Here is a 9,312-nt window from a genome sequence, read left to right as displayed (position 1 = left end):
CCCAGTTGGTTGGCACCTTCATGTGAGGATCGCTTTTCCTCCTGGTGGCCATGCTTCTATGTTCTGTGTGCTCCAGCTCAGAGGGAGTGTCCTGCTGGATGTGTCTCGTCTTTGTTTTGGTTTTTTTTATTTCCAGTGTCAGGGTAGTGGTACCCGGTTGGCAGGTGAGTTCGCTGTTGCATTGTTGAACTTATCTGTTGTAGTTTGTACTTGTCAGTTGGTTGTTATAAGTGTTTCTTTGTTCATTTGTCCTGTTCTGTTAAGATGCGAGATGTTTGATTTTGTTTATTGGGATTCGAGGGTCAATGCTAAAAAAAAAAAAGAAGTCAGGCTTGTATTGTTTTCCTCTGTTGTGAGAATATTTTAAACATAACTTTTAAAAATAATGGTGACTGGGATTCATTGAGTATGTTAAAGTATTTCAGCCACTAACGTTTCCTCGTGAACCCCTTTACAATTACTATAAGAATGTTTCTATTTTCGTTATGTTCACAAGGTCAAATTATCATTGATATATTTTCTAAACTATCAGTTCCCCCCCCCCCCCAGTTTCAACGTCCTATGTACAATATCTTTCAGAAAATGTGTTGACTAGTGAATGTGAAGTTAGGGAGCTGTTGAACGGAATTTTATAGTGATATTTTATACTGCTGTTTCAGTGTGGGTTAAAGCTTTTGTTTATCAGTTTGTCGTGTGTGTTCATTGAAGGGGGGGGGGGGGGGCAGGGGCAGGGGTAATCCTTCCAGAAGAGTAATGAAGTTTGCAGCATTCCACTCCCTGTGCCATTTGTCCTTCCACCTGTGCCGGCCGGGTACCATTGGTGCGGCAGTGGTCTGTTTGCAGTTTTCCCTCGCTGCCCTCTTCTTGTCACTGTCATCGTGTACCTGCTTTCATCGTCGTTTTCTTCAGTCTTCGTTGTCCACGTCATCGTTTTTTTTATTTTTTTTATATTTTTTTTTATTATCTGTTGTATAGCAACGGTGGTCTAGTGGTAGAATACTCGCCTGCCACGCGGGTGACCCGGGTTCGATTCCCGGTCGTTGCACATTTTTTTGCAAGCTTATCTATTATTTATTCCCCCGTTGTTGTTTTTTTTTTGTGTGTGTGTGTGGTTTTTTTTTGGTGTTTTTCGTTGGGTTACGCTGCTGGTCAGGCATCTGCTTGGCAGATGTGGTGCAGCGTATATGGTTTTGTCCGAACGCAGTGACGCCTCCTTGAGCTACTGAAACTGAAACTGTGCAGAGTGTTTCAGGTTTTGTTTATTAACTGTCCTGAGTGCACAACATTCTTCAGACAGTTTTTTTTCGCTGGATGGACGGGTCTTCAAGCTCTGTGTTTTTTTTTTTTTTTTTTTTTTTTTTTTTTTTTTTGTGGGTTATTTATCTGTTGTCGTTTAAGTGTCATCAGTTGTGGTTGGGATTGTGGTAAGTTTTATTTGGCAAGTTCTGTGTGTGACTGAATAAATGTATGTAAACCCTGAATTATTTTAGTCTGTGTTTGTGTTGTCTGGGTGTCAGTGCTGGGCTGGGTGGGGGTTTCTAGTCCGCTCTCTTATAGAGCGTGACAGTCATCATCATCATCGTTGTCGCCGTCATCAACATCATCATCATCGTTGTCGCCGTCATCATCATCATCATCATCATCATCATCATCGTTGTCGCCGTCATCAACATCATCATCATCGTTGTCGCCGTCATCATCATCATCGTTGTCGTCGTCATCAACATCATCATCATCGTTGTCGTCGTCATCAACATCATCATCATCATCATCATCGTTGTCGTCGTCATCATCATCATCATCATCGTTGTCGTCGTCATCAACATCATCATCATCATCATCATCATCATCGTTGTCGTCGTCATCATCATCATCATCATCGTTGTCGCCGTCATCATCAACATCATCATCATCGTTGTCGTCGTCATCAACATCATCATCATCGTTGTCGTCGTCATCAACATCATCATCATCATCGTTGTCGTCGTCATCATCATCATCATCATCATCGTTGTCGCCGTCATCATCATCATCATCATCATCGTTGTCGTCGTCATCAACATCATCATCATCATCGTTGTCGTCGTCAACATCATCATCATCGTTGTCGTCGTCATCATCATCATCATCGTTGTCGTCGTCATCAACATCATCATCATCGTTGTCGTCGTCATCAACATCATTATCGTCATTATCATTCACCATCGTCATTCTTCTTGTTGTTAATCAAATTATAAAATAAATAAATAAGTAAATTGTTCTTGCTGTTGTGTTTTGTTTCCAAGGTTACAGAAAGGTTAACACAAAATATGGATGCACGTGTGTTCTTTTGTCGTGAACTTATTTCGCTTTATTCTATGGTGTAATCTTACTTCTTTGCAGAAACATAGACGGTACAGTCTAACGAATTCGGAGGCTTAGAAAAGGACGGTTGGATGCCCTTTCTGCACATTGTGTTGGGTAAGATTTCTTCTTCTTCTGGTGCTTCCTGTGCTTCTTGTTCTTGTTCTTCTTCTCGTGCTTCTTGTTCTTGTTCTTCTTCTTGTGCTTCTTGTTCTTCTTCTCGTGCTTCTTGTTCTTCTTCTCGTGCTTCTTGTTCTTCTTCTTGTTCTTCTTGTTCTTCTTCTTGTGCTTCTTGTTGTTCTTGTTCTTCTTCTTGTTCTTCTTGTTCTTCTTCTTCTGCTTCTTGTTCTTCTTCTTGTGCTTCTTGTTCTTCTTCTCGTGCTTCTTGTTCTTCTTCTTGTTCTTGTTCTTCTTCTCGTGCTTCTTGTTCTTCTTCTTGTGCTTCTTGTTCTTGGTCTTCTTCTTCTTCTTGTGCTTCTTGTTCTCGGTCTTCTTGTGCTTCTTGTGCTTCGTGTTCTTCTTGGTCTTCTTCCTGTGCTTCTTGTTCTTCTTCTTGTTCTTCTTGTTCTTCTTGTTCTTCTTGTGCTTCTTCTTGTGCTTCTTGTTCTTCTTCTTGTGCTTCTTGTTCTTCTTGTTCTTCTCGTGCTTCTTGTTGTTCTTCTTGTGCTTCTTGTTCTTCTTCTTCTTGTGCTTCTTGTTCTTGGTCTTCTTCTTCTTGTGCTTCCTGTGCTTCTTGTTCTTGTTCTTCTTGTGCTTCTTGTTCTTGGTCTTCTTGTGCTTCCTGTGCTTCTTGTTCTTGGTCTTCTTGTGCTTCTTGTTCTTCTTGTTCTTGGTCTTCTTGTGCTTCCTGTGCTTCTTGTTCTTGGTCTTCTTGTGCTTCTTGTTCTTGGTCTTCTTGTGCTTCCTGTGCTTCTTGTTCTTCTTCTTCTTGTGCTTCTTGTTCTTGGTCTTCTTCTTCTTGTGCTTCCTGTGCTGCTTGTTCTTGGTCTTCTTGTGCTTCCTGTGCTTCTTGTTCTTCTTCTTCTTGTGCTTCCTGTGCTTCTTGTTCTTCTTCTTCTTCTTGTGCTTCCTGTGCGTCTTGTTCTTGGTCTTCTTCCTGTGCTTCTTGTTCTTGGTCTTCTTGTGCTTCCTGTGCTTCTTGTTCTTCTTCTTCTTGTGCTTCTTGTGCTTCTTGTTCTTGGTCTTCTTCTTGTGCTTCTTGTTCTTGGTCTTCTTGTGCTTCTTGTTCTTCTTCTTCTTGTGCTTCTTGTTCTTGGTCTTCTTGTGCTTCCTGTGCGTCTTGTTCTTGGTCTTCTTCTTGTGCTTCCTGTGCTTCTTGTTCTTGGTCTTCTTCTTCTTGTGCTTCTTGTTCTTGGTCTTCTTCTTCTTCTTGTGCTTCTTGTTCTTGGTCTTCTTCTTCTTGTGCTTCCTGTGCTTCTTGTTCTTCTTCTTCTTCTTCTTCTTGTGCTTCTTGTTCTTGGTCTTCTTCTTGTGCTTCTTGTGCTTCTTGTTCTTGGTCTTCTTCTTGTGCTTCCTGTGCTTCTTGTTCTTGGTCTTCTTCTTGTGCTTCCTGTGCTTCTTGTTGTTGGTCTTGAACCCCGTGAAGAGTCACCGGGGCACCGCACAGAACTGTTCACCAGATTCCTCCAGGCCTGTCGGTTGTGTGTCAAGGCCAGGTTCTCTGCAGATGTCTTTCCTGTCTGTTCTGCGATGTTGTCCGTCAATCGTTGTGGTTTTTTTTCTCGTCCTCCTTCCCGTCTCCCTCCCTCAACAGGTCCCTGGAGGACTGATTTTACAATACCATTGGATCTGTTCCGTGACCAAACCAGAGCAGCTTTCTTTTCTCAACCCCTTGACTGCCATAAACGTATTACGTACGTACGTGCATAGTGACGTCACTGATGACGTCATCAGAAAAGAAAAGAAAAAGAAATAGATCTGGAAGGCTGAAATTTCACACAGTTCGTCTAGAGTGGTATATCCAGACCATTTTCTCAGTTTTAGGCTTATTGTTTTGGATAATGTTTTATGACCTGAAACACCACTTTCTGCTGTTTTCCCCCTGGCACTGAAGGGGATTAATTAACTGACGTCAGCAGATCTCTCTATGGTCCAACGTGCTGTTCAATAGTTTGACGTACTTGTCCTTTAGTGTCACGTTCAGTGTATCTGATCAGCAATGTGGGAGCTGTATGATCAATGGTTTCTCCATTGCAACGGGAAGTCATTTTACAGCTCAGTCTCTTGTGAAGGACCATGACTCTCAAACTAGGAGGCAAGATTGCACTGGCTCTTAGTGCTGCAGCCTCGGGAAGTCATTTTACAGCTCAGTCTCTTGTGAAGGACCATGACTCTCAAACTAGGAGGCAAGATTGCACTGGCTCTTAGTGCTGCAGCCTTGTGGGCTAGTTGGCCTTTGGGAACCATCCCAACGCCGACTGTCCTAAAGCCCTCTTGGCTGAGAGAGTGGGGATGTAACTTGGGCAAGAGACTCTGCACTGTCGTCAAATTCTAGCCCAGATAGTCGGGACAGCAGTTGCCTCCTCTGCTGTTGTGATGGTCATAGTCGGACACAACTGGCTATCATACAGTGTATCTGATGTTTAGATTACATTCTTCTGATTACACTTCGTTTCTAGGACTTGGATTCTTCTTTTCAACACCACTGTGAGTCCATGTCTCACTTGCACACAGGAAGATGGGATGTGTACCAGTTAACACTGAAACTGATCTTGTGTTTCATGGTCATCTGGAAGTGTCTGGGTTTGTTTCAATGTACCTTTTATTTACCTGCGTGCTAGCTGAATCGGTAGCGTAAACAGCACTGACTTGAAGTTGTGTACCTTATGAATGGAGAGAGTTACCACTCTTTACTGTTTGTTAATCATTTCATCTGCTGGCCTCATTATTTGTTAATTTCCATGTAGCGTAGTTTCATGGCGGAACAAACTTTGTTTTAACCAACAGTTAAAGTGACAGTCTTGACAAATGAAGGCCCGCAGCATACACAGAGAGTTTTCACAGTGCTCGAAACAGGTGTCAGTAGTAGTGTTAGTGGCGTAAAGTAATCACAGCTGTTGTAGGGTGGTCAATGGTCCTGCAGGAACCACGATGTTGTTTTATTCTCAGAATCAACAGACCCACCCTAACAGCAGAGGGCAAGCTTGGCAAAACACACACACACACAGACACACACACACACACACACACACACACACACACACACACACATGATTGCATAGAGGTCGCACGATACAAGGTATGACACTGGTCACAGACACACACACACACACACACACAAGCCCAAGAGAACGCCCAGAGAAGCCTTTGATGTTACACAAGGGACCTGACAGTTTGGATGTTATACAAGTGAAACTGACGCTTTGCATGTTACACAAAAAGAAATGACGCTTTAAGTTTACTGGCGATTCTATGAGGATGATACAGAGCATTTTTTGGGGGTCTTAATTTCAAATCCAGTCCCCACCCTGAACAGCGTCTTCTCCACTCAGTACTAAATGATCAAGGCACAAGCATGATGGTAACATGTGTATGTTCACCAGAACAACAATTAACACGGGAGCGTATCGTTGTGCCGCCGACCCGTTGTGCCGCCGACCCGTTTACGGATTGTCTTTTGTCACAAAAAAGACAAAACAAGATGGGCAAGCCATACTAATAATCTCCCTTTTTATTTGACATTTGGGTCACAGTAACGTCACAAATGGCGCAACTGGGTCCAAACGTATGCATTCGCGAATCCTCATAGGCTACGACCTTTGTTTCAAATTTCGTAAAGATCGGTTCATAAACAGCGGAGAAAAGCTTGTTTGCGTAGAGAACTGCGCATTCTAAAAATAGAACATGATTTACGTCATCGTGAGCTTATTACTTATACCGTTTATAGTCCCTAGTATAATGAACACATAACTGAAATTTGGAGGAAATCCGTTGATAAACAGCGGAGATATTAGTGATCAAAATTTTGGCAATTTGCGCCACTGTGACGTCACAAATGGCGCAAATGGGTCTCAACTCATACATTCGGTAGACATCATAGCCCCCGAGCTTTGATCCAAATTTTACTAAGATTGGTTCATAAACAGCCGAGAAAAGCTTGTTCAAAAATCATCGAATAGCGGGACGGCGGCATAACGATTAACACACTTCGGACTAAAAGAATAATGTTGTTGAGTTAGGAAAGAAGGAAGGAGAGAAGGAGAAGAGGAAGACTAAAGAGGAGGAAGGGGAAGACAGAGAGAGGGAAAGGGTGGGGAGAGGGGGGTGTGTGTGTGAGGGGCATGGATACTAAATGAGTATGCATTCATTTAGGTCACATTGTGTGAAACGGGGATAACGTTGTTAATTAGAATATCAGAGCAGAGTACAGTGAACAGCAATGCACAGATATTCTGACAGACACGTTACATAACAGCTATGGTAGAGAATTTGCTGTACGAAAGGCGGTATGGCAATGCAGATAATATATGTTGTCGCACGTACACAGAGAGAGGGGGAGGGAGACAGAGAGGGAGGGAGGGAGGGAGACAGAGAGGGGGCAGAGAGAGAGAGATGGAAGGAGAGAGAGAGAGGGGGGAAAGAGAGAGAGACAGAGACAGACAGAGAGAGACAGAGAGAGGAGAAAGGGGGGAGGGAGGAAGGGTGAGAGAGAGGGAGGGAGGGAGAGAGGGGGGAGAGAGAGACAGAGGGAGGGAGGGGAGGGGGAGAGAGAGAGAGAGAGGGGAGAGAGAGGGGGAGACAGAGAGGGGGGGAGGGAGGGAGACAGAGAGGGGGTAGAGAGAGAGGGAAGGAGAGAGAGAGGGGGATAGAGAGAGAGAGAGACAGAGACAGAGACAGACAGAGAGAGAGACAGAGAGAGGAGAAAGGGGGGAGGGAGGAAGGGTGAGAGAAAGGGAGGGAGAGAGGGGGGGGAGAGAGAGAGAGAGGGGAGAGAGAGGGGGGAGAGAGAGACAGAGACAGAGGGAGGGAGAGAGGGGGAGAGAGAGAGAGAGAGGGGGAGAGAGAGGGAGGGAGACAGAGAGGGGGTAGAGAGAGAGAGAGAGAGGGAAGGAGAGAGAGAGGGGGAAAGAGAGAGAGACAGAGACAGAGAGAGGAGAAAGGGGGGAGGGAGGAAGGGTGAGACAGAGGGAGGGAGAGAGAGAGGGGGGAGAGAGAGAGAGAGGGAGGGAGAGAGAGGGGGGGGGAGAGAGAGACAGAGGGAGGGAGAGAGGGGGGGGGGGAAGAGAGAGACAGAGGGAGGGAGAGAGAGGCGGGGGAGAAAGAGGGGGGGAGGGAGAGGGAGGGAGGGAGAGGGGAGGGAGGATCTGGAGGAATGAGTGAGAGGAAGAGAGAGAGAGAAAAAAAAAGGGGTGAACAGAATAGGAGAGGAATTAATGGAGCGGAAAATCTGACGAAAAAAAAAGAAGAAACACACACACACACACACACACACACACACACACACAGAGGAAAAATAAAATCGAGGTCTATGTTGTCACCACCCTATCAACAGAGTTCATGGGTTACAGGAAGGTCAGGGTCAAGATCACGACAACGATTGACTGTGGAAATTTTTCGCAACCGGTGTTCCTGTACAAACTGTCCCCCCGTCCAAAATGTCCTGCGGTAAAGAAGCTGAGCTGGCCTATTTTGCTAGCCTCTTCTTGCAAAGACTGTTTTAAATGGATCTGTTATTGGGGGATGTCGGCTGCACAAATTTTGACCCACTGTCCATTGTAATAATGATAATGACAATGATGATAATAGTAATGCTGATGATGATGATCATGATAATAATAATGATGATAATAACAATAATAATAATGATAACAACAATAATAATAATTCTAATAGTAATAATGATAATGATGATAATAAGAATAATGATAATTCTAATAGTAATACTGGTAATGATAATGATGATGATGCTGATGCTGATGAAAATAGAAATGATGATGATGTTGATTATCATTACTGTTATTATTATCTATATTAGTAGTAGTAGTAGTAGTAGTAGTGTATGTGTGTGTGCGCGTGTGTATATCTGTATCTCTTTGTTACTGGCAGGTCATATTGTAATGGTCAAACACGAATAGCTGAGTACATTTGAAATAACTTTGATTCACTCTTGTCGATAACAACACCAACAAAGTATTCCTAGTGGGGCAGAATAAATAGTGATAGCCTGGGATTCATATTGTTTCCTGCATAGTCCTCATTGTCTGGGCCTCGTAGTCTGGTGCATAGTCCTCGTTGTCTGGTGCACAGTCCTCATTGTCTGGTGCATAGTCCTCATTGTCTGGGCCTCGTAGTCTAGTGCATAGTCCTTGTTGTCTGGTGCATAGTCCTCATTGTCTGGGCCTCGTAGTCTGGTGCATAGTCCTTGTTGTCTGGTGCATAGTCCTCATTGTCTGGGCCTCGTAGTCTAGTGCATAGTTCTCGTTGTCTGGTGCATAGTCCTCATTGTTTGGGCCTCGTAGTCTAGTGCATAGTCCTCGTTGTCTGGTGCATAGTCCTCATTGTCTGGGCCTCGTAGTCTAGTGCATAGTCCTTGTTGTCTGGTGCATAGTCCTCATTGGTGCATAGTCCTCATTGTCTGGTGCATAGTCCTCATCGTCTGGTGCATAGTCCTCATTGTTTGGGCCTCGCAGTCTGGTGCATAGTCCTCGTTGTCTGGTGCATAGCCCTCATCGTCTGGTGCATAGTCCTCACTGTCTGGTGCATAACCCTCATTGGTGCATAGTCCTCGTTGTCTGGTGCATTGTCTTCACCGTCTGGTGCATAGTCCACATTATCTGGTGCATAGTCTTCACTGTCCGGTGCATAGTCCTCATTGTCTGCTGCATAGCCCTCGTTGGTGCATAATCCACATTGTCTGGTGCATAGCCCTCATTGGTGCATAGCCATCATCGTCTGGTGCAAGGGGTGGGGGGGGGGGAGTGACACTTAGGACAGTGGAGACGACAGCCTGGTTCTGTTCTGTCCGCGAGG

The 9,312-nt window shown here is 44.5% G+C and overlaps 1 non-coding gene across 1 annotated transcript; it reads left to right on the top strand.

Annotated features, from left to right (window-relative positions):
• The first annotated feature begins 974 nt into the window (after positions 1 to 974).
• Trnag-gcc (transfer RNA glycine (anticodon GCC)) lies at positions 975 to 1,045 on the top strand. The gene has a single exon. It is a non-coding gene; the product is annotated as a tRNA-Gly (tRNA).
• Positions 1,046 to 9,312: the final 8,267 nt, after the last annotated feature.

The sequence above is a fragment of the Babylonia areolata genome, chromosome 24, assembly GCF_041734735.1.
Source record: "Babylonia areolata isolate BAREFJ2019XMU chromosome 24, ASM4173473v1, whole genome shotgun sequence".
Taxonomy (NCBI): domain Eukaryota; kingdom Metazoa; phylum Mollusca; class Gastropoda; order Neogastropoda; family Buccinidae; genus Babylonia; species Babylonia areolata.
Note: the sequence above shows the minus strand (reverse complement) of the source record. Positions and strands in the feature narration are given on the sequence as shown.